Source organism: Lithobates pipiens, unplaced genomic scaffold (assembly GCF_037356315.1).
Source record: "Lithobates pipiens isolate NorthernLeopardFrog02 unplaced genomic scaffold, aLitPip1_a1.2 Scaffold_16, whole genome shotgun sequence".
In the NCBI taxonomy this organism is placed as follows: domain Eukaryota; kingdom Metazoa; phylum Chordata; class Amphibia; order Anura; family Ranidae; genus Lithobates; species Lithobates pipiens.
The window spans coordinates 109,912,956-109,931,232 of record NW_027507748.1 but is presented as its reverse complement, the minus strand read 5'-3'; the positions used below and the strand labels follow the sequence as shown (position 1 = coordinate 109,931,232).

Genomic DNA, 18,277 nt, shown 5'->3' with positions numbered 1-18,277 from the left:
AGATTCAACTTAACACAACAAACCTACACAGTCCCTGTCTTGTTTGCACCGCCTGTATACTGCTGTTCTGAGTATATAGGGCCTGGGGGCCACACGCATTTCCTTTTTTTAATATGGGTACGGGGTTCCCCTTAATATGCGTACAAGACCCAAATAGGCTGGTAATGGGCAGGGAGGGCTACCCATGCCATGTTTCTCAATGATTTTCAACCATATTGCAGGAACCAGATATAACATTAAAACCGCAAGCAGTTTTAAATGGTGTTATTTCCGTTTAATGTCATTTTGTGCAGGGACTGTTCTAAACACGGGAAACACATGGCACTTCACAGGCATACTACAGACACCCCCCAGGCACCATATTTAAAGGAATATTTCACTTTTTTTTTTCACTTTAATCGTCATTAAAATCAGTGCTCCCGCCAAAACGGTAGTTTTTAAAACTTTTTTTTGCAGTGACCCATGTCCCCTGAGGCAGGAGGCAGGTCGCCAAACCCTTTTTAGGACACTATCTTGCATATTAGCCGTTAAAATGAGCACTTTCCAATTCGAACGTTCGAGTCCCATAGACTTCAATGGGGTTCTAACGTTCGTACCGAACGCGGGTGTCGTTCGCAAGTTCTGGTGCGAACCGAACCGGGGGGTGTTCGGCTCATCCCTATTTTTGAGTATAGTTCCACTTTAAGATAACATGGTTTACAAAATGTGAGATGCTTTCTTGTGCTTTAGCTTTCTGTGTATATTTTGTATAATTAAAATTTTTTTTTCATAATTTTCATACAATTCAGCTTGTTTGGCTTTGAAACTCTGCACAATGGCAACTTACATTCAGTCATCTTTGTTTTTGTTTTTTTGCTGTAACCTTAAGGCCTCATGCACACGAGACGCAGTTAAACGCGCGTTTAGATGCAGTTGGACAGTTTTTTCGACGCCATATTAAGCATAACATTCGACCCATATACAAACTAGGTAGGTTCTCTTTTTAATCGATTGATTAATGAGCTATAGCAGTATAGAAAAAAGGACCCATTCTAAGATAGGGACATATATATATCGGGGCCCAAACAAAGGACCATACACATATGTCCCCAATTGGGGGCAGTATACACACATATGCACTCAAAAGAATAAAAAGAGTGGGTTGATAATAGATTAGACATCAGGTACCACCTTTCAATAAGGGATTCACATATAGATACCCCCCTTTTTCATTCAAAAAAAATCTTTTACATTCTGTTGCTCTTTCCCATACTTTTCACCCTTGGGAGTCAATATTCCCCTAAAAGGAAACATACCGACACTCCTTCATTATACACTTCCCTCGTAAAGCTATTTTCACCTGAAGGTACACTTTGCACACTACCTTATTCCATACCAACTGATTGATTAAATGGATTTGTATTAATAATGCTTATAATTTTATAATATATTTACAATAGTGTTGGCAACTTTATACACATATATGTGTACAAAGAAGTGTGTATACATATATTTATAAGCCTCTTTTTTTGTTTCACTTTTTCTTCCCCTTTTTTCCTTATTCTCTGTTCATTAGAATGCCATTATATTCATTCCCTAGGGAGTGACTACATAGATTGGTTTTTGTAATCTTAATTTAATTTTATTTTCGTATTTTAGGTCATATATATGGGGCAATCTGTCAGTGGATTGCACACATATTGTTTAAATTTTTTTATGCATTCTATTACCCATATTTGTGTGTATTGCGTTTTATCAGTCTTTTACCATTGTCTGCCTTGGTTCTGAGTGCCTGTGTCAAACATGTGGGTTGCAGTGCTCCATAGTTCAATATAATAACATAACAATCATTATGCCCTGTGCCCGCAGCGGAGATGGGAAAAACTGACTTTTTCCCACACCTGTGCTGCCAGAAGGGAACATATAGCACGCAGTGGGACCCGTAGCGATACGGTTAGGGCATTCCCATAGTCAAAATGGCGCGGATTCATTGCGCAAGCGCTGCACCCTATATAAATGAGAAGGTGCACCAACATGGCCGCTCCAGATGACGTCGTGCTGACGAAACGCGTAGGGCGTGGCCTAGGACGTGCACCTTACATTGGCATACAGATAACAACGCCGGCGCAGCTATTTGAAAGGCGAATTGTTACTTTGGAGATTGTGAGTAATTTGGATTTTAAACAAATAAACCGTTTTAAAAAATAGTGTTGCACTATGGATGTATTTCTGTTTCCTCTCCTATGCACTTGATAAACGGACTATTTGAGGAAGTAAAAGGGCGAACATTCCCCCAGCACAGCAGGAACAGAGTCCAAAGGAAAGCTGCACAGTGGCTCATACTGTGACTGCTCGGCTAACCCTTTGAGGGTTCTTTGTCTGGTGAGCGCAATCATTCTCCTGACACTGAGTGGCGCACCGGAGAGGAATGTTCCTTAACCCTTTCTGCACTAGTCACCTTACTCTATCCTTTGTTACTTGAAGAGATCTTATGCGTTTTTCCAGCAATTTGAGTGATGCGATTCTAAAAAATTTGTTTGGGCATTGAAAGAATTCCTTTTGACATATTTTTTCTTGTTATTTTTACGATCATTTTGGACTATCACTCTTGGGACTTACAGTATAGAACACAGTTTATGGATTTTTATTATTGATGCTTGTGGTTTGTATATGATCCTTCACATGTAACACATATGCATTAATTTTTATTTCTATATTTTTGTATGATTTTCACTTTTTATATTTTTATATTTTTGCATGATTTTCACTTTTTATAGCACATGTGCACTTTTGAGTTGCACGCCAACGGGCATTTTTCAATCTTTATTTTTTAATCTTCATTTTAACCGTCATTTATTTATTTATATTAACACGTACAGTGGTGTGAAAAAGTGTTTGCCCCTTCCTCATTTCCTGTTCCTTTGCATGTTTGTCACACTTAAGTGTTTCAGAACATCAAACCAATTTAAACAATAGTCAAGGACAACACAAGTAAACACAAAATGCAATTTGTAAATGAAGGTGTTTATTATTAAAGGTGAAAAAAAATCCAAACCATCATGGCCCTGTGTGAAAAAGTGATTGCCCCCCTTGTTAAAACATACTATAACTGTGGTTGTCCACACCTGAGTTCAATTTCTCTAGCCACACCCAGGCCTGATTATTGCCACACCTGTTCACAATCAAGGCATCACTTAAATAGGAGCTGCTTGACACAGTAAGGTCCACCAGAAGATCCTTAAAAGCTACACATCATGCCGAGACCCAAAGAAATTCAGGAACAATTGAGAAAGAAAGTAATTGAGATCTATCAGTCTGGAAAGGGTTATAAAGCCATTTCCAAAGCTTTGGGAATCCAGCGAACCACAGTGAGAGCCATTATCCACAAATGGCGAAGACATGGAACAGTGGTGAACCTTCCCAGGAGTGGCCGGCCGCCCAAAATTACCCCAAGAGCGCAGCGACGACTCATCCAAGAGGTCACAAAAGACCCCACAACAACGTCCAAGGAACTGCAGGCCTCACTTGCCTCAGTTAAGGTCAGAGTTCATGCCTCCACCATCAGGAAAAGACTGGGCAAAAATGGCCTGCATGGCAGAGTTCCAAGGAGAAAACCACTGCTGAGCAAAAAGAACATCAAAGCTCGTCTCAATTTCTCCACAACACATCTTGATGATCCCCAAGACTTTTGGGACAACATTCTGTGGACCGATGAGACAAAAGTGGAACTCTTTGGAAGGTGTGTGTCCAAGTATATCTGGCGTAGAAGGAACACTGCATTTCATAAAAAGAACATTATACCAACAGTAAAATATGGTGGTGGTAGTGTGATGGTCTGGGGCTGTTTTGCTGCTTCAGGACCTGGAAGACTTGCCGTGATAAAAGGAACTATGAATTCTGCTGTCTACCAAGAGATCCTGAAGGAGAATGTCCGACCATCTGTTCGTGTACTCAAGCTGAAACGAACTTGGGTTCTGCAGCAGGACAATGATCCTAAACACACCAGCAAGTCCATCACCGAATGGCTGAAGAAAAACAAAATGAAGACTTTGGAGTGGCCTAGCCAAAGTCCTGACCTGAATCCTATTGAGATGTTGTGGTATGACCTTAAAAAGGCCGTTCATGCTCGAAAACCCTCTAATGTAACTGAATTAGGACAATTCTGCAAAGATGAGTGGGCCAAAATTCCTCCAGGACGCTGTAAAAGCCTCATTGCACGTTATCGCAAACGCTTGGTTGCAGTTGTTGCTGCTAAGGGTGGCCCAACCAGTTATTAGGTTTAGGGGGCAATCACTTTTTCACACAGGGCCATGATGGTTTGGATTTTTTTTCACCTTTAATAATAAACACCTTCATTTACAAATTGCATTTTGTGTTTACTTGTGTTGTCCTTGACTATTGTTTAAATTGGTTTGATGTTCCGAAACACTTAAGTGTGACAAACATGCAAAGGAACAGGAAATGAGGAAGGGGGCAAACACTTTTTCACACCACTGTATTTATCAGGGGTATACATATGGTATTTGGTAGATACCACTAATATTTCATATTAGTTCACATTATTTATTTATTTTATTTTTAAGGCCGCCTATTAATAATATTGATTAGAACACTGCACATTTAAATTTTTTGGCACCAAGGTGCACGTTAGGTAAGGTTTTAGCGCCAAAGCTTATATTTCTTATATTGTACACTTTTCACCTACTCCTGTATCCTAAGGGGCAGGTTCTAAGCACAGGCAGCTCTAACCTTTTGAGTTTGTTTATTTTTATTTTTATTTTTTATTATTTTTTCACTACTTTTTTCCCCAAGGAGCTAATAGGTTTTGTATAATTTGTCCATAGCGCAATCTTATTTTTCTATTTTTAAATCCACAACTTGTGGCAGGTGATGTGGCAAGTGATGTGGCAAGTGGACAATCCACATGTGGCAGGTGACGTGGCAGGGGACGTGGCAAGGGGCGTGGCAAGTGGACAATCCACAACTTGTGGCAGGTGACGTGGCAGGTGACGTGGAAAGTGATGTGGCAAGTGGACAATCCACAACTTGTGGCAGGTGATGTGGCTGGTGACGTGGCAAGTGGACAATCCACATCTTGTGGCAGGTGACGTGGAAAGTGGTGTGGCAAGTGGACAATCCACAACTTGTGGCAGGTGATGTGGCTGGTGACGTGGCAAGTGGACAATCCACAACTTGTGGCAGGTGGCATGGCAGGTGACGTGGAAAGTGGACAATCCACATCTTGTGGCAAGTGACGTGGCAGGTGATGTGGCAAGTGACGTGGCAAGTGGACAATCCACAACTTGTGGCAGGTGACGTGGCAGGTGATGTGACAAGTGGACAATCCACATCTTGTGGCAAGTGACGTGGCAGCTGACGTGGCAAGTGACGTGGCAAGTGGACAATCCAAAACTTGTGGCAGGTGACGTGGCAAGTGACGTGGCAAGTGGACAATCCACAGCTTGTGGCAAGTGACATGGCAGGTGGCAAGTGATGTGGCAAGTGGACAATCCACAACTTGTGACAGGTGACGTGGCAAGTGATGTGGCAGGTGATGTGGCAAGTCACGTGGCAAGTGGACAATTCACAACTTGTGGCAGGTGATGTGGCTGGTGACGTGGCAAGTGGACAATCCACAACTTGTGGCAGGTGGCATGGCAGGTGACATGGAAAGTGGACAATCCACATCTTGTGGCAAGTGACGTGGCAAGTGGACAATCCACAACTTGTGGCAGGTGATGTGGCAAGTGACGTGGCAGGTGATGTGGACAATCCCCAACTTGTGGCAGGTGACGTGGCAAGTGACGTGGCAAGTGGACAATCCCCAACTTGTGGCAGGTGACGTGGCAAGTGAGGTGGCAGGTGACGTGGCAAGTGGACAATCCACAACTTGTGGCAAGTGACGTGGCAGGTGACGTGGCAAGTGGACAATCCACAACTTGTGGCAGGTGACGTGGCAGGTGATGTGGCAAGTGACTTGGCAAGTAGACAATCCACAACTTGTGGCAGGTGATGTGGCAAGTGACGTGGCAGGTGATGTGGCAAGTCACGTGGCAAGTGGACAATCCACAACTTGTGGCAGGTGATGTGGCAAGTGACGTGGCAGGTGATGTGGACAATCCCCAACTTGTGGCAGGTGACGTGGCAAGTGGACAATCCACAACTTGTGGCAGGTGACGTGGCAAGTGGACAATCCCCAACTTGTGGCAGGTGACGTGGCAAGTGACGTGGCAGGGGATGTGGCAAGTGACGTGGCAAGTAGACAATCCACAACTTGTGGCAGGTGATGTGGCAAGTGACGTGGCAGGTGAGGTGGCAAGTCACGTGGCAAGTGGACAATCCACAACTTGTGGCAGGTGATGTGGCCGGTGACGTGGCAAGTGGACAATCCACAGCTTGTGGCAGGTGGCATGGCAGATGACGTGGAAAGTGGACAATCCACATCTCGTGGCAAGTGACGTGGCAGGTGATGTGGCAAGTGACGTGGCAAGTGGACAATCCACAACTTGTGCCAGGTGACGTGGCAGGTGATGTGGCAAGTGGACAATCCCCAACTTGTGGCAAGTGACGTGGCAAGTGGACAATCCAAAACTTGTGGCAAGTGACGTGGCAGGTGATGTGGCAAGTCACGTGGCAAGTGGACAATCCACAACTTGTGGCAGGTGATGTGGCAGTTGGACAATCCACAACTTGTGGCAGATGACATGGCAAGTGACGTGGCAAGTCACGTGGCAAGTAGACAATCCACAACGTGTGGCAGGTGCCGGGGCAAGTGACACGCTAAATACAAGTACACTGCAGCTCTCACAGCTGCTGCTACTCACTCTGGTCTTACAAAATTGCTGAAATAGTTAATAATACTGTTTTTTTGAGCTGGGGAGGGTCTATGATGTTAGCTTAACTAAACGCTTCTAGACGCAAACGCGGTAAAACGCCGCTAAATCGCGGTAAAATCGCGGCAAACCGCGCATTTCTAAACGCCGGTTTCAACATGTGTCCAGCAGCGTTTGCATCTGCGTCTCGTGTGCATGAAGCCTAACACAATGTTAAGGACTTTTTATTACTAGTCAATGGTTTTTGAAATGCCCTAAAGAACCAAGCAAATGTCAGATCCTGCACATACAGTACACTTCACAAGAACAGGCTTCAGTTTTCCATAATAGACTATGGGGACAGCAAGTTTCAGATACATTTTATACATTGTAGCAAACAGGTAATAGACACACTGGGGTTGATTTGCTAAAACTAGAGAGTGCAAAATCTGGTGCAGCTGTGCATGGTAGCCAATCAGCTGCTAAAGCCTTGTACACACTATAAGGCCCCTTTTACATTGGGGCGGTTTTCAGGCGCAACATAGCTGAAAATAGCGCCTGAAAAAACCAGCCCCTTTCACTCCAGTGTGAAAGCCCGAGGGCTTTCACACTGGAGCAGTGCGCTAGCAGGACGGTAAAAAAAGTCCTGCTAGCCGCATCTTTGGAGTGGTGAAGGAGCGGTGAATACTGCTCCTAAACCACTTCTACCCATTGAAATCAATGGGACAGCACGGCTATACCGTCTGCAAAGCGCCTCGTGGGCGGTTTTAACCCTTTTTCGGCTGCTAGAGGGGGTTAAAACCACCCCGCTAGCGCCCGCAGACCACCGCTAAAATGACCGCACCGCCCCAGTGTGAAAGGGGCCTAAGAAAATTGGGCAAACATTGTCATCCTAGGAATGATTGTACAATTTTCTGATAGTTTCTGACAATCCAAAACAAACATTTCTGAGGGGCAAATGCCAAAAATGTTCTCATACGGGGGCCAAACGAATGATTTTCGTTTAATGTGTACCGTTTTCATTTGGTTTTCATACAAGAAAAATCAGAAGAGAAAGATTGCTCATGGTCAGAAACAATAAACAACAAAAAAAAGCCTTTGTAACAAGAATTTTTGTACATTATGTCATTCTTCGGTTCCCACTTGCTGTGAAACAATCGCTCACCCAATTTTCTTATAGTGTATAGCCAACTTAACTTCAGCTTGCTCAATTAAGCTTTGACAAAAAAAAAAAAACTGGAAGCTGATTGGTTTCTGTGCAGAGCTGCACCAGATTTTGCACTCTCCAGTATTAGTAAATCAACCCCACAATTTACAGTACATATCCTGTCTAATATACCTGCCACATGTGTTTTGGCACACCTTGTGTGTCCTTTGTTAGACATCTGCGATTGTATAATGTAAACGAAATGGAGACCAGGATACCTTTTTGCTTTAAAGGGTAACTTCACTTTCGTCGGGAAAAAAAGTAGCGAATAAAGAAAAAATAATATAGCGTATACAATCACAACGCATGTCATATTGTAAATAAATTTTAATAAAAATCCCCTTTTCTTTTCAATCTGCAGCTCTGTAATTTTCTGAAAATGCCATATGGCATACTGGAAGTGTTCTGTACAGAATGTGTACAGAACGCCCCTCCGAAAAATAATTTCCTGCCTGTGTGTTTGGCTTACTGATTCTCAGAGAAACCTGCACTAAGATACAAGTCAGATTTCAGGCATCCCCTGCAAAAAAAAATGGCATTTTTGGTGAGATACTTTCATTAGGAAATCACGGCTTTCCTCATTAGAGCCCTGCAGGTGCAGCAGCTTATGATAATTATGAAACAACTCCCATTAGACTCACTTTCCCACATGGATACAGACAAACACACAGGGATTTCTTCAGAATAACAAAAGTTAGGAATCTGCAACAAAGGTTTTTTTTTAAATCTTTGAAATTTACATGGATCACCCAGAGGGGATTTTTTTTACACTTTCAATTGTTTTATATTTAATTTTAATAATTTGTGTAAGTTCACCTCCAGCAAGATTTCCCATAAAGCGCTCCTAAATGCTGTTATTCCTTCCTTTACACATAGGTTTGGGGTGGTCTCTCCACAAAAATTACAGGCCAATACTCCTCCTGTTTGCTTCTTAGTGGGTGCTGTGGGCCATTCAAACTGCACGCATGCGCAGTGCACTCTCTTTCTCCAGCTAAGCTCATAAGCGGCTTCTCCAAGCTGGAGACAAGCTCAGCTAGAGAAGGAGAGAGCATACTGCACACAGTTGCTTTTATTTTTTTGTAGAGAGGGCAGCACAAGAAATTGCAAAGCTCTAAAAGAAGCGGCTTGAGAGGACAGCTTGTATGGCAAATAAAGGAAATTCCATAGTGCTATCTTTTTATAACATAATAAAAATCATTAAAAAAACTCACTTTCTAATGTGCATTTTACTCATGCTTAACAAATCTTGCGCTATACAGGTGGGACCAAGTTCAAACAAAGATGCAACCCCTGTTGGTACTTAAAGCGCATTCTCAGGCTCCTCCCATCATAATGATGTCACCTTGACACCACTCTATATGTTATGTTCATTGACTTCTAGCCTGTTTATGTAGTCCTGACAAAGTCATTAAACATTTTCTTTGTTTTTATAGTTTGTGTCCCAAATGGGGGGGGGGGGGGGGTTTCCCATAACTTTCTGCTCCAAAGATCCTGGACAGGTAGGGATGAACCTTCCGCCCATGAGACAGCAATACAAGTTTACCATAGTTTCTAGCCTTCACCGATTCTATCCCAAACAAGAAATAAATGGGTGGGGTTCCCATTTTCAATAATTTTTTTCATTTTTCTAGTGTGTATTATTTAAATGCCTTTATAAGGATTAGTCAAAAACCATCTGAAATCTGAAATCAGACTTGTAGTTGGAATAGTTCATCTTTAGAGTTGAAAAGAAGGGAAGGTACCGTATATAGAGTGGCCTACAGGAAAAAGATAATTCACAGTAAATATCACCACACTGATTTTCACCACCAGTAGTCTAGTGGTCAGCCAAGAGATAGTGACACAGCGGTTGATTGCAAAATCTGGTGCAGCTCTGCATAGAAACCAATCATTTTTTTTCTTTTCTTTTTTTTTTTTTTGTCAAAACTTAATTAAATTAGCTGACGTTAGAAGCTGATTGGCTACCATGCACAGCTGCACCAGATTTGGCACTCTAGTTTTAGTAAATCAACCCCAGAGAGTCTACAGAGCTTCAGCCTCTGAACATGTTGTCACTCTCTTTATTGTTTTTTAAGACATATAGCACATCTGGGATAAGTTGCTCACTAGAGCAAGTGCATTACTAGACAGAGAAGCTCCAGACTACCAAAAAAATAGTGGCTGATGACTTTTATTTTAAGGACACTTACCTGTCCAGGGAGCCCGCAATGTCCTCACCCGAGCTGATTCTTTAATCGGCTTCGGGTGCAGGCTCCAGTATTGTTAGTAAGGGAAACTGGCAGTGAAGCCTTCTAGCTTCACAGCCAGTTTCCTACTGTGCATACGCGAGTCGCACTGCACTTTGTGAATGGTCCCACAGTCTTCTGGGACCTGTGTGTGTCCCAGAAAACTACGGGGGGAGGGAGGAGGGGGTGAATATGCTTGTAAATCGCCACTGCGCTCAGAGCTGGAAATGGGAGCATGGACCTGTCAAAACTAGGCACCCGCTCCTCCCCCAAAAAGTGCCAAATGTGGCACTGGAGGGGGGGGGTGCAAACAAGCAGGGCTCCCCCTTTGGCTAGAGGTCTGCTTTAATGTGTGTCCAGGTGTTGGGACTGAGTTGTCCTTTAAAGCTAATATAATATCAGTTTTTAGATCCTCATACTGTTGCTGCATTCATCATCTCTTGTAATTTTATTTGTCCTAAACATTTTATACACAGTAGCTTTGATTTTCCTTTTCATAAATTTTAGCTAACATAAATTGCTGATATATTTCCATTAAAGCAGTAATAAACCCAAAAGCAAACATTTAGTGTATATATATATATATATATATATATATATATATATATATATATATATATATGTATATATATTAATATATTACAATTTCTTAGATGTGGTGGCTGCATTCATTTTCTTTAGGCTTCCTTTCCTTTATTTTCATCTGGTGATCCTGCCAGTATTTCTGTTGTTTTTTTTTTTAAAAGAACAAGCTCTCTATCAGAATTTATCAGTTACAGAGATGAGACAAACCATTTAACACTAGCAGGGGTGCTTACAATGGATTTTATTTTATTGGTGTGAACTCTCTCTCCCAAAAGGAAAAAAAATATGTTTGCTGTAACTGCTTAAAAAGTATAAGCTGGAGTTTGGCTTCAATTTGTTAGTGTCTCAGAATCTGCTGGTAAATATCCCTTTCCTCTAGACCAGGGGTGTCAAATTGGCGGCCCTCCATTGGTTGCAGAACTACAAGTCCCATCATGCCTCTGCCTGTGGGAGTCATGCTTGTTCCTGTCAGCCTTGCATTGCCTCATGGGAATTGTAGTTCTGCAACAGCTGGAGGGCCGCCAGTTTGACACCTGTGCTCTAAACTGACAATGCTGCTGTCTGCTGTGCCCCCTGTGCTCCATCATTCAGAACAGGGTGCAGTAAAACAGGTGGGGTGTTACTGGACAGATCACCAGGTGATAACAGGGGGTAAAAATGCAGCCACCACATCCAAGGCTTAGTAAACGGCAATATATTACATTTTTGGTTTTGGGTTTAATACCACTTTAATTCATGTAAAATACTTGTAATGTGCAGGACATTAATAAGATAAGGATTATTGATAGGGCAATGATAAAACTGGGTCCAAAAACTGCAAATGCATTCTATGTAGGATTGTTTTATATCTGGTTTCAAAATTTTCACTGTAAGATAGTAAATCTTCATTTTAGGTTCATTTTAAGTGACAAATAAATTAGCTTGAAAACAGTGAAATGCAACTTGTTATTATAGTCTGAATATGTGCATGCAGATTGTCCACTCTGAGAAGAATCATACGTTTATAACATTATAATTGTTACAAATATACATCAATCGTGAATGTCTCTTTTCTTAAATTGCATGATGAAACAACTACACAGAAATATTCAGCATTTTCCTGAGCCAGTCATTTCTAATCCCTTTCCTTTATAGTTTGTACAAGCATTATTAATGATATCAGGTGGGTGGTTGGACGCTCAAGGGTATGAAAAGTTCCTCTTTGTACATTGTGAGTTCTCGGTGCAAAGTTCTCAGTGCAGTAGAGGAAAAATAAAGTTATTTGACAGTTCTGGTCAATTACTGTACAAAGTTTTTGTTAAATCCTAATAAAGCCTTAAATTATTTATATCAATGTGGGAGTAGTCACTTCCGGGCTTTAGTGGGCCTGAGGCCATTCCTCCAACCATTCCCAAAATAAGCAATTAAAGGTCTCCACTTGGTAAACAGCGGGGAGAGTGGGAGATTCTTTCTTTTTTTTTGTTCATACTTGGCTTTCTAAATAAAATATTAAGCTGATCAGTTGTCATCAGCGTCCTCTGTTTTCGAATTAATCAGAATAGCTTTGTTTTGCTTACTTGTATATATGTTGTATAATTAAATCAGAGCAACTGTTTCTTTATATTGTCAGAGCTGTAATTAATGTAGACCTTTCAGCAACTTTAAAGTCTGCATGAATTAATTCTTAATGTGTTACAATATACAGTAATGGTAAGATTTATAATTTTTTTAAGTTCTACTTTTTAACATTAAGAAGCAGGCCTTCAGCTGCAGTTAAGTGATTTTGCTTAGGCTAGATGATTTAATCAGTCTGCTGCAAGCTGGAGGAAGCATTTCCCAAGTCTCCTCTTCTCCTTTAGAAAGCAGTCCCAGCCTGGGTTGAAAACAGTGATGTCACTATGGGGGTGCGGGGGGTACGGCCCGCATCAGTGTCATTCGCCAAACGGGTGATAACAGGGCCACCTCTACACACTGTACTATATTACTTGCAGAGCTTCAGTGCGAGCAGGGCACCCAGCCGTGCGGGGGGAGGCTACCTGTAACACTCTCCAGTCATTAAATCCGGTTAAGCTGTCCCTCAGGGATCTCTAATATCTCACAAGGCAGCTGGAGTTGGTGGGTGGAGCTGAGGATGGGGCTGCCTCCCACAGACTGCTTCACTATGGCTGGTCCCTCAGCTGAAGAAGGAGAAAGAGGCGAGGACATAGCAGCCCCGGGTGTCTTCATCTCAAGGCATGCTGTAAGTGACTGAGCACACTGTCACTACGTAGAGTCCTACCCTGCCATATACCACCCCAACCTTCCCTATACTACCATAATATGCCACTATACCACCCCAACCTGACACTATACCACCACCCCAACTTGCCACTATACCACCCTAATCTGCCCTATACCACCCTAACCTGCCACTATACCACCCTAACCTACCACTATATCACCCCAACCTGCTTTATATCATCCTAACCTGCCACTATACACCCTAACCTGCCCTATACCACCCCACCTGCCCTAGACCCCCCTAACCTGCCTTTATACCACCCAAACTTGCCACTATACCACCCCAACCTGCCACTATACCACCCCAACCTGCCACTATACAACCCTAGCCTGCCACTATACCAACCTATACTATGATTTACAGGGTCTGGTTTGGGGTGTGTCCCATGACTGTGTGCTGCCTGCTAGACAGGCTAGACAGAAGGGGGGGTGACACCATGTTGTGACACCAACCCTAGTGATGCCACTGGTTGAAAAGACTATCCTCTACCAGTATATCGCAGAGAAGGTCTCATGCTCTTGGAAGCACTCTTGTGCGGAAGCAGTGGTCTCTCTACGAATGTCTTATACCTATCATTCCCTTCCAGCTGAGTCGGAGATAGAGCTCCCCATTCAGCAGGGAGCATGTTGTTTGTTTATGGCATAGCTATAGGATCTAATTCTGCAGAAAGATCACTGCTTCCACGCAGAGAACAAAAGCCCTCCTCCTCAACATTCTGGCAAAAGACAGGCTTTTCTACTCTAGTCTAATAAAGCTGTAAGACTGAACACATTTTGCATTGATGTAACTGGAATGTATTTAGCTGATTTACACTGAAATTTCAATTGGGCTCCAAATGTTGTGTTTTTTTTTTTAGCTGTCTAGAGTTTATGTTACAGGTAATTACTGTTTAAATAGTTTTTCTCGTCATTCCTAATGTAACTATCTATAATTTTTTGCAATTTTTCTTTAACAAGTATGTAAAAATCCCTTTTGATTCTACCAGCATATTCCTCCTCTGTGTAGTGGGTGGCAACGCAGACCACCACAGGGTCAGATTCCTGTTGTAGGTTTAACATACACACTCGCACTATTAACTACAGGACCCCATGCTAATGGACAGCGCTCCATTAGGCAGCCTGTGTCATCACCGGGCATGCCTCCATGTCTACATGAGGTCTTTGATTAACATTGGCTTCTGTAGGGAGCCAGTCCCTCCCTGGAATGAATCAACACATCAGCAAATTGCTTTAACCTTTCACAACTCCCCCCCCCCCCCCCAAACTGTAAATTAACATCCTCCCGGCAAGTTCCCCGTGTTGGGAGGGCGTTAATTAAAGTGCCTTCAGTTTCACCTGCTTGTTACATTGTAGTAGGTTTTCTCTGCTTTAAGCAGCATCAGTTGTAAGAAAAGGATATCTCTGTGATGGGAACTATGCAGTGCGGAAAAAAAAGATCATTTTTTTTCTTCTACATTTTAAAAGAAAAACAATATAAATCACAGAGATTGCAACAAAATTTGTAGCAGATTCCTACTTTTCCATGCTCTGAAGAAATAACTCTTTGTTTCACCAGACTGATCACATATTCTGAATGGAAGTGATTGCTTCTTTGTTAATTAGATACGGTAGCTCACTTTCTCTGTTCCTATGAACAAAGTGCTTAACCCTTGGTAACTATTTCACCAACAATTACATTACTATTGCACTGAATGTCTAAAATCTGTCTTGTAACTTAATGCAGACTGGCCACCAAAGTTTTGATTACCCCAGTGATTGTAAAGTCTTGTATTTTTTTCTTATAAAATAACAAACATGTCATACTTACCTGCCCTGTGCAGTGATTTCGCAGCCCGGATCCTCCTCTACTCAGGCTGGAGCTTTTGGCCCCTCCCTACTGTTGAGTGCCTCCAAAACAAGCTGCTTGCTATGGGGGCACCTGAGCCGAGCTGCAGCTCTGTGTATCCATTCAGACACGGAACTGTGGTTTCGGCCCGCCACCCTCTCTCTCCTGATTGGCTAACTGAGTTTGATTGACAGTAGCGGGAGCCAATGGCACAGCTGATGTGTCTCAGCCAATAAGGAGGGAAAGGGTGACCAACGTACGCTTGTATATCGCTGGATAGAGATGGGGCTCAGGTAAGTATTAGAGGGACTGGAGAAGCTTTTTATCTTAATGCATATAATGCATTATGATAAAAACATCTTCTGCCTTTACAATCACTTTAAAAGGGGTTAGACTTCTACCTCCTATTGTATTTGCTTTCTTTTTCTAAAACAATTTTAGCACTGTTCTGTTAGCTAGTTTATCCAGGAAGCGGTGATCTAATCAGGCAAGAGTCTCCGCCCTCAGCCTTTTGAGCTCAGCAAGAATGATAAAAGTTACATGTCCACTGTAAATGAATCCTATTTTTTTAACTCTGTTTATTGAAAATAAATAGTAAAAAATACAAGATAAATTAAATTCATTGCAATATCATTATTCCACCCTAAAACAAACATCTGTAACTTCAATAGGCACTTGTTCATGTAGCGATAAACAGTTCAAATCCAAAAGTTTTTTTTAGGTGAATTTTTTCATATTTTAATACTATAGCATTCTTAATTGAAGATATAGGGGTGAGAATAGTATATTTATTTGCTAAGGGTTTATATAAACTTTAAAGTGGTTGCAAACCCTCCACTTTCACTTTAGCTCATTGTAATCTATATATAACAGACAGCTGATCACTGCCTGTGAAATTTCACTTACTCTTTCTGTTTCCTTATAATCCGCCCTGCAATCTCTAGTGATGTCAGCGGCGCTTGCGCTGTCCATAGCTTCTTTAACGGCACGCTATGTGTGCGCCGTTTCACTATTTTCTGCATGCCAGGTCATTGACTGTCATTGAGAACATCACAGAGCAAGCCTCGCGATGCTGTGCTATTCCTCCTCTCCTTCCTGGTTCTCCCCTTGTGACTGTATAAGACGTCACACAAGGGGAATGAACCATAGCAGCACAGAATTGCAAAAAGAATGCCGGAAACTCGATTGCTTCTTCTTAATTCTTTACTGAGCACAAACAGCAGTGGCACATCAAAATGCTAACATGTTTCGGCAAAAGCCTTCCATCCTCATTGAGGAAGGCTTTTGCCGAAACATGTTAGTGTTTTGACGTCGCACTGCTGTTTGTGATCAATAAAGAATTAAGAAGAAGCAATCGAGTTGCCGGAATTCTTTCTGCCATTTTGATGTACTGGACACAATGGCCTGAGCACCATTATTCAGCTCATCATCCTGTAACCTTGCGTTAGAGCTTGGGTGAGTTTTTGTCTATTTTACATAGCAGCACAGAGACTTCCATACATCGAGATAGAGGCTTGGTTTAGACGTGTTCGCGATCGCACATGCGCAAAATGTAGACGGAGAAGGAAAGAAAGGGCAGAAATTACGTCCACACAAAAGCCAGCAATCACTAGTAAAGATGGCACAGTTGATACCCAGAAGAAGAGAATTTTTACAAAAGCTAAAAAACAAAACTTTGTTTTAGTCACCTTTCAATGTGTAAGGCTTACAAATACATTGTTGGATCATGTCATTTCCACTGCTGGTTTTTTGATGGACCCAGAGAAACTGTTGGCAGTCCTACAGTGGCCTCAACCCGTGGGTTTACATCCTCTGCAGCGTTTCCTAGGCTTTGTCAACTACTATCGGAAGTTTATTCGTAACTTCTCGTCTCTGGTCAAGCCTCTGACTGATATGACCAGAAAGGACGGTAACCCACAGAGTTTGTCTCCGGAGTCCATTAAGGCCTTTGAGACTCTCAAGGCTGCCTTTGTTTCTGCTCCTGTGTTGGCACATCCTGATCCTACGTTGCCTTTTATCCTAGAAGTTGATGCTTCTGAGACTGGAGTTTGCGCCCTTCTGTCTCAACGTCCTAACTCTGAGAGTGCTATGCATCCGTGGGGTTACTTTTCCAAGAAATTGTCACCTGCTGAATGCAATTATGAGATTGGTGACAGAGAGCTGTTGGCGATCGTTTTAGCCCTGAAAGAATGGAGACATCTCCTTGAAGGTACCACTGTGCCCGTTCTTATTCTTACTGACCATAAGAATCTTACATTCTTGTCTGAGGCTAAGCGACTCCCCCAGAAGGGCGCGATGGGCTGTTTTCTTGTCTAGTTTTAATTACATTGTCTCATTCTTAACCGGTACTAAGATTGTAAGGGCTGATGCCTTGTCACGACAATTTTGCTCCACTTCCAAGTCGGAGTCGGTTCCGGTTCCTATGATTCCTCCTGATCATATCTTGGCTACAGTTCACACCAGTCTTACTTCTCCTTTGGGTGACAAAATTCTTGCTGCTCAGGTCCATGCTCCTCCTGATAAGCTTTGTGACCGCTGCTTTGTCCCAAAGAGTCTCCGTACTGCAGTGCTCCAGACTTACCATTCTCCCAAGGCAGCTGAACATCCTAGGAAGAATCAACCCATTTGGGCCATCTCCCAAAAATTCTGGTGGCCTAGTCTACGGGCTGATTTTACTGCCTTTGTTGCTGCCTGTCCCGTGTGTGCTCAGAGTAAGACTCCACGACACCTTCCAGTGGGCCTCCTACAACCCATACCCAATGGAGAGAGGCCCTGGACTCACCTGTCTATGGATTTCATTGTGGAATTGCCCAACTCCCAAGGCAACACTGTTATCCTTATGGTGGTTGACCGGTTCTCAAAGATGTGTCATTGTATTCCACTTAAGAAGTTGCCCACCTCTAAGGAACTGGCTTCCATGTTTGCTCGGGAGATCTTTCGCTTAAATGGGCTACCCAAGGCGATTGTCTCGGATAGGGGCAGTCAGTTTGTCTTCCGGTTCTGGTGAGACTTTTGTGCACAGTTGGGAATCCAGCTTGCGTTCTCTTCTGTGTATCACCCACAGTCTAAGGGGGCCGCAGAATGAGCCAATCAGTCCTTGGAGCAATTCCTACGTTGCTATATTTCTGACCATCATAACAACTGGTCTGACCTATTACCTTGGGCAGAGTTTGCTCACAACAGTGCCTTGAATTCTGCCTCCCGATTGTCTCCATTTATGGCGAATTTGGGTACAAGTTCAGGAGGCTTTGCGTCATGCTAATGATAGGTACAGACTCCATGCTGACTGCAGACGCCTGCCTGCGCCTTCCTACCAGGTTGGGGATAGGGTCTGGCTGTCATTTCGCAACCTCCGGCTTTGTGTTCCCTCACTGAAGTTTTCACC

At 42.8% G+C, this 18,277-nt stretch overlaps 1 protein-coding gene across 7 annotated transcripts in view; it reads left to right on the top strand.

Moving 5' to 3' along the window:
* The window catches only part of CTPS2 (CTP synthase 2), a 453,041-nt gene that overhangs the window by 400,481 nt on the left and 34,283 nt on the right, over nucleotides 1–18,277 (top strand). The gene's annotated exons all lie outside the window — the stretch shown is intronic.